General features: G+C 38.5%; 1 protein-coding gene across 11 annotated transcripts in view; it reads left to right on the top strand.

Moving 5' to 3' along the window:
* The first annotated feature begins 2,347 nt into the window (after positions 1–2,347).
* LOC139150104 (neurogenic locus notch homolog protein 1-like) overlaps positions 2,348–6,000 on the top strand; it is a 56,969-nt gene continuing 53,316 nt past the window's right edge. For all 11 annotated transcript variants that reach the window (XM_070722270.1, XM_070722264.1, XM_070722269.1 and 8 more), the window contains exon 1: positions 2,348–2,517. The gene's annotated coding sequence lies outside the window, so the exon portion shown is untranslated. The remainder of the gene's footprint in view (positions 2,518–6,000) is intronic.

Here is a 6,000-nt window from a genome sequence, read left to right as displayed (position 1 = left end):
CCTACCCCCTCATAATAACTGAAGGCTCCCTTACGGACAATAAAGTTCGACTCAGAAAATGTACTTCCACGGCCCACTGTTCGTTGGACTTATCAAGTTGGTTTATGTTTACGTTGTCACCGAATCAGCGGAGTTCGTAATATAAACTGCATACACGAGAATACTGATGTGAAATACCACCTGTTGATCGTCGTACTCGTTCTTAACCCTTTTTCTGCCAAGTTCATATTTCACCTCAGGTCAAGTTTGTTAAACCTAGTGAAGCGCAATATTTCACATTTGGTGCATTTTAACAAAAGAAATTGAACATTTAAAGGCCCCTGAAATCACAGATATTGTAAACATGATGTTTATGGACTAAAGCTGTTGAAACAGACCAAGCCAAATGAGTAGAAATCCGTATGGTTTTGGCTCAATACCACTTTTCACTGAGTTGGCTGATGGGTGAGTGATACTGTCTGGCGAGGACAGGGGTTTTATACAGCGAATGCGCGTTCACCCCTTACCGACCTGCGTAATATTCAGAAAGACTTTGTCGATGTTTTCCTGATACAAGACATTCCTTTTAAATGCATGGAAGAGGATATACTTAACACCTTTTCCATGAAAACCATGTCATGATTGACTTCGTCAGGGATTATGAAAATCAACAAAGGCTATAGACGAATATCGCTCCTCTGACAAAGATACGTTTTTGTACCAAGGAATATGACCAAAAAATGTAATGATCGATTGTTAAGAATCTGTTTTGAACCCTGCCTGTCCTTCACCAATAATATTGTTTTTAGATGTCCGTTTGACAAATCGAGGTAATTTCGCTATTCACAGAAGGCAAGCATTTCCGACTCGAGGCAGTCCTCGCTTTCTTTGATTAGTCTTTTGACCGTGATAACAGCAGTTGCTTGAATTGACGTGTCGTGCTGTGTATGGTGGACCGAGCATAGAGAAAATAGATCATTGATAGTGCAATATCTTGAACAGTATTCAAAGTTTATCAGTTCATCGACAAGAACATTCCAAATTATTGCAGATTGTTTATACATTTGTTATAGGCTGTTAACACCATCTCATCTTTTAACTCTATGATAAGTTCAGATGACCATCAATGTTAACAATTCAATTTGTACATGTTGTTCGGGGGTTTGTTTGGTGGATCACGTACAATTGTGACAAATTGGTCGTATCTTGTATATATCGATGGTCTTTACTGTCCTAAATACCGTTACACCACAAGGGATGCAACTTGTCACCGACACTTTATTCAGTGTCCATACATTATGGCGTTGCTAATTCAGAAAATACCTACATATCACAGTTCGCAGCTAACACCACTCTGAGCGGTTTTTTTCGAAACTGATTCAGATGAATCATGGTATGGGAAGCAAGTGGACGATATAGTGACGATAGTGAGCTCCGATAACGATCTGGAACTTAATATCAAGAACAAAAATGATCGTGGGCCAAAACTCCACCAGTCATCAAAGTTGAAGTTGTGCAATTTTTTGTTTAAGTCCTTGGTATCGATCCGTCTCATTGCCGATTTGAAATAATGGGAAATATTTGATTTGATTTCACAGCTTGGGAAGCAGAGCCACAATATTTGTTATTTCTGGGACAATTAAGGAGTTTTAGTGTTAATCAGAGAAATTGTTGGGTCAATTTTATCAGGCAGTGATTCAGAGAGTCTTAAATTTCTCACTGGCTGTTAAGAAAGTACTACTATGGGAATGCCATATTGAAAATGATATAAAAACACCCACATCAGATTGTCGGATATAGTTTTTCGTCTGTAAGATGATTTTAGAGGGATTGTGTTAAAATAGTATTTGTCTATCATCCGCGATGAGTACCACCCCGCACATTGATGTGTTCCGGGAGAACGGCACCGTTCCATCAAATTCGGTTCCAGTTGGCCGCTGAACAGTCATTCTGCAGTAAATAGCACGTTAAATGACCTTGTTTGCGACTGTACTCTAGAGCAATGTTGACCCCAAATTAGCACGTTCCGTAGAAAATATAGAGTTCTGACAAATCAACTGTTCGAGCTAATCGTGGTGTGCAACAGACCACGATAATTTTATTTCGGATAACTCCGGGGCAAATTTATTACTCTCACGGTATCTTTCATGTTTCCCAGTAAATTGTTTATGATAAAATCTGTGGAATATAAAATAATTGTGCTTAAGGTATGAGCTCGGGGAAAGCGCAATCAATCAGTCTACTTATACAATTCGAAAGACTATTCAAGTCTATTCAAGTTCTGAATTTCCCTAACGTACAGTCACTTGCCGCGCTTGTTGGTGAGATCACTTTCTCTGATTAGCATAACAAATGTACCAGGTTGCGGTTGTCACGTGACCCACACGTTGACCTCAATGCATTACAGACTATGTGTACTCTATTCTCGACTTAAAACCAGTGGCAACCTTTAGGGACACCAAAATCATTGTGTTTTTGCGGTTCAAATACGTGAGAAGCTCACCCCGAGAGTGAACGATATCTGGAACGTTCATAACGGTAAGTAAATTTTCGAATTTTCGGTGTTATTTTCAGCAAGCGATAGATTTCCAAACGGTTTGACCGATCACACAGGTAGATCAAGGATTTCTTTCGTCGACATAATAGGCACTCGCTTTATGCACTGAGCTTTGTTCCACCTACATGGTCCTTCTTATTTACAACACAATGCAACAACCGCTTTCACCTCGAATTTTCAATCGCCCCCTGCGCCCGACCATCATCTATACATGGCCACCGACTTCCACCGCCCCGAGTACCCATTTTAAGAGACTCGTTTGAAGGTAATAGAGATGACGTCATTAGTTCTGTTGTTTGTAAGAACAATACTAGAAGATGTAGTTACAGAGTCAGACATTAAGCTAACAGCGATACTGTATCGGTAAAGACGCCAAACCTCATCTGGCTGTTTTTCACTCCTCCGCTCTGCGAAGGTCGCTCACCAACTTATTAGACCCCCCTATACCAGGTTGTCTTCATTAACGGTCAACAGGCGAATCGATAGACACTAATCGATATCTGCAGTGGTTTACGTGTTCATCGTCAGCTGTTACCTAATATGGTATATATTGAATGTGTTTTTTTACGCTGTCACGGCACAACGGAGACATCTGAACCGCGGTTACTGGAAAATAACCCGCCTGAACCAAATTCAATAAAACACTTATGACGATAAAACAACGACAAGGCACTTCTATGAGTGGGGTTATGATCGTTGTTGTGTTTTCGTGTTGTTTTCATACACTGAAAAAGTGGACAGTGTTTTATGACCTGATTTTACATCAAGAACGTACACTCATGGACATAAAATCCGTATCGGAGTAAAGGATTTTTTATATATGTCTGATAGGATATTATTTCAAGATTTCGTTCACTGAGTGTTTAAATATAAGCTCGTCGTAAACTTGATTTCCTCCAAGCCCTAGTGCCTAAATAAATTTGTAATGTACAAGAGAGCAGAAAAAATAACGAAATGACGTTTCCTTCTATTGCCTTCGTTTCTTTGAGGCAATGACGTAATGTCGCCTGTCTGTCCAGGAAATTTATTGAAAAGCGGCGGGTTTCCGCTTCGCTTCAAAATCCGAAGGCCTTTTCAATTTTCTCAAGTCTCATACTAGGATTGTTATTGCGACGTATGCAAAGTGTCTTTAGGTGTCGTATGATAAAATGGTGATTTTGCCATTTACCCCTGCAAGTCACTTGTTTCCACTTTATATTATAAACGTAATAACCTTTCAACGATTGACATAGTATAGAAATGTCTTAATTCTGCAAGAAACTGTCCGACGAACCTGTTGAACATACAAACACATTGAACAAACTCTAGAGCTCTAATTTAATTATTTTTGCGAAATCCAATCTGAAATTTTGAACAGTCCGTGTAGAGAAGATTTTGTTCTATGCTAACAGACTTGACAAATTATGTTTCGGCTTCTCGCAAATTTACGTTTGACGTTGAACACAGTCGACGACTCATCGATTATATGGCTCCGTTCGAGCAGTCCATATCACAACATATCACAGAGCTAAGATTTTAACGTCCATGATCATTGGGATCTTCGCCATTGTGTATATTCGCCCGATAACCTGCGCGGTTGCCCGATATGCGTGTTTCTCTTCTGGTTTCGATTGAATATAATTCAAGTAATTATACAACGTCAACTCATGCATGTCAGTGCCCTTGTTGACTATGCAGTTATCGTCACAGTAGCATTCGACCGAGACGATCGCGCGCCTGGATTACACATACGGATATGAACAAGGATGTCCGCAAAGTTTCATGTCCCTTGTATAATTTTACTCAGGCAATCACTTATTGAATTCTTTCATCTGAATCTGAATTGCCCGCTTCGACCTTACAAAGCCGTCTGTCACGGAACCCAGGACTCGTTATACCGCTGCAGTAGATTTCTAACTGACAGAACGGACTTCAGTGGTTGCACAGAACTTGAAAAAAAACATATCAGAAGTACAACGAATCCCTCGATTTTGGAACAATTTTGAGATTGAATGAAAACAAAATCCGACAACACACGCATGTAAAGGGCAAGAAGTATGTGAAATTCATGCTATTCAATCTGTAAAAACACCAGTTTCAGCGAGTATCTGCTGTAATTAGACATATAATATTTATCTCAGTCAAGTAACCAATATTTCTATAATTTTCTACCTTTCTCTAACTTTTGGTATTAAAATGACTTGACTATTATGCTATTTATACATACATATTGCTTCAACAGTTATATCTTGATCATATATGCCCCAATTTTGGAAGGTCTAGACCATCAACATATAGAAGACGTTTAGTAAATTGAAATATAGTAATTACAAAGTGCTGAAAGTAACTGTCTTTATTTAAGACGGTGTTTGTAAATCAACAAATATATTTACATTTCATGATTTAAAGGAGGGGCCAACACGCGTTAATGGAAACATTTTAAATTTTTACACTCGGAATGAGATTGCAGATGCAGGATTTTATCTTTGATTTTATTGCAGAAGTCTGCTCTACATTTATCATTAACATGTAATTGTAAATATATGTTCACTTTAATTCTCATGAGTACAGAATTAATTTTTTTACATTCAAACTTTCATTCTACTGGGCTTATCAGTTCTGTGAAGGTGTCACATAGCATCCAACGAGTGACTCACAGTTTGAATGCAACATAATCGTCACTGCCTGCCTTAAATGGAAATTCCACATAATCTGATATACGAACCTATTGAGTTATACTAGTCTTGCTCTCCTCCTAATGTTGATCCAGAAATTATATTTTGAAACGGATGCAAAAAAGTAATGTGTAAACATGGAATAAAATTAAAAGTTAACTGTCGCTTTTTTCAGCTTGGTCCGGAATAATGTCCCAGTGTAGCTCTTCTAACTAATTTTAGTTCATCGACATATTTTTAAATCAATCGCAATCCATTATATTGTCGGACACCTGTACGATATAAGGTAGATAGAATTCTATTTTGAAGCTGTCTCTTTGTTATACCTTGATGTGTTTATCGACGATGCTGTAGTTAAGGTCAGTCAGGTGACTAACACAGGGTGACACCTGTACCTGGACGGCACATCCGTCAATTTTAACACCTGGTACTGCTTTCCACCGTTTTTTTTTTATTTTTTTGTTGTCAAAGTGACTATTGACATCATGTTTAGAAAATAGGACATTTCCCTCAGTTTCTAAATCTTAGAAACTGCAAATATGCAAACTGCAAACGTGAGAGAGATATTTCAAAAAAGTAATGAAACTCTAAACACATACGTCGTTTAGACAGTGCACTGACGAATTACCGATATGGCAATATTCGCACAGTTTGCTAACCGGGCTTGACTGGCGGTCAGAAGAAAGGAATTTAAACATTGTCCTGTTGAACCTGAAAGTTGCATTGCAAGCCATGTATTTAAGATGTGGTACGTAGTGTACCGTGCGGTATTACTGGATTTCTGAATATTCCCCTATATAGCCAAGAGGT

The sequence above is a fragment of the Ptychodera flava genome, chromosome 14 (genome assembly GCF_041260155.1).
Source record: "Ptychodera flava strain L36383 chromosome 14, AS_Pfla_20210202, whole genome shotgun sequence".
In the NCBI taxonomy this organism is placed as follows: Eukaryota; Metazoa; Hemichordata; class Enteropneusta; family Ptychoderidae; genus Ptychodera; species Ptychodera flava.
Note: the sequence above shows the minus strand (reverse complement) of the source record. Positions and strands in the feature narration are given on the sequence as shown.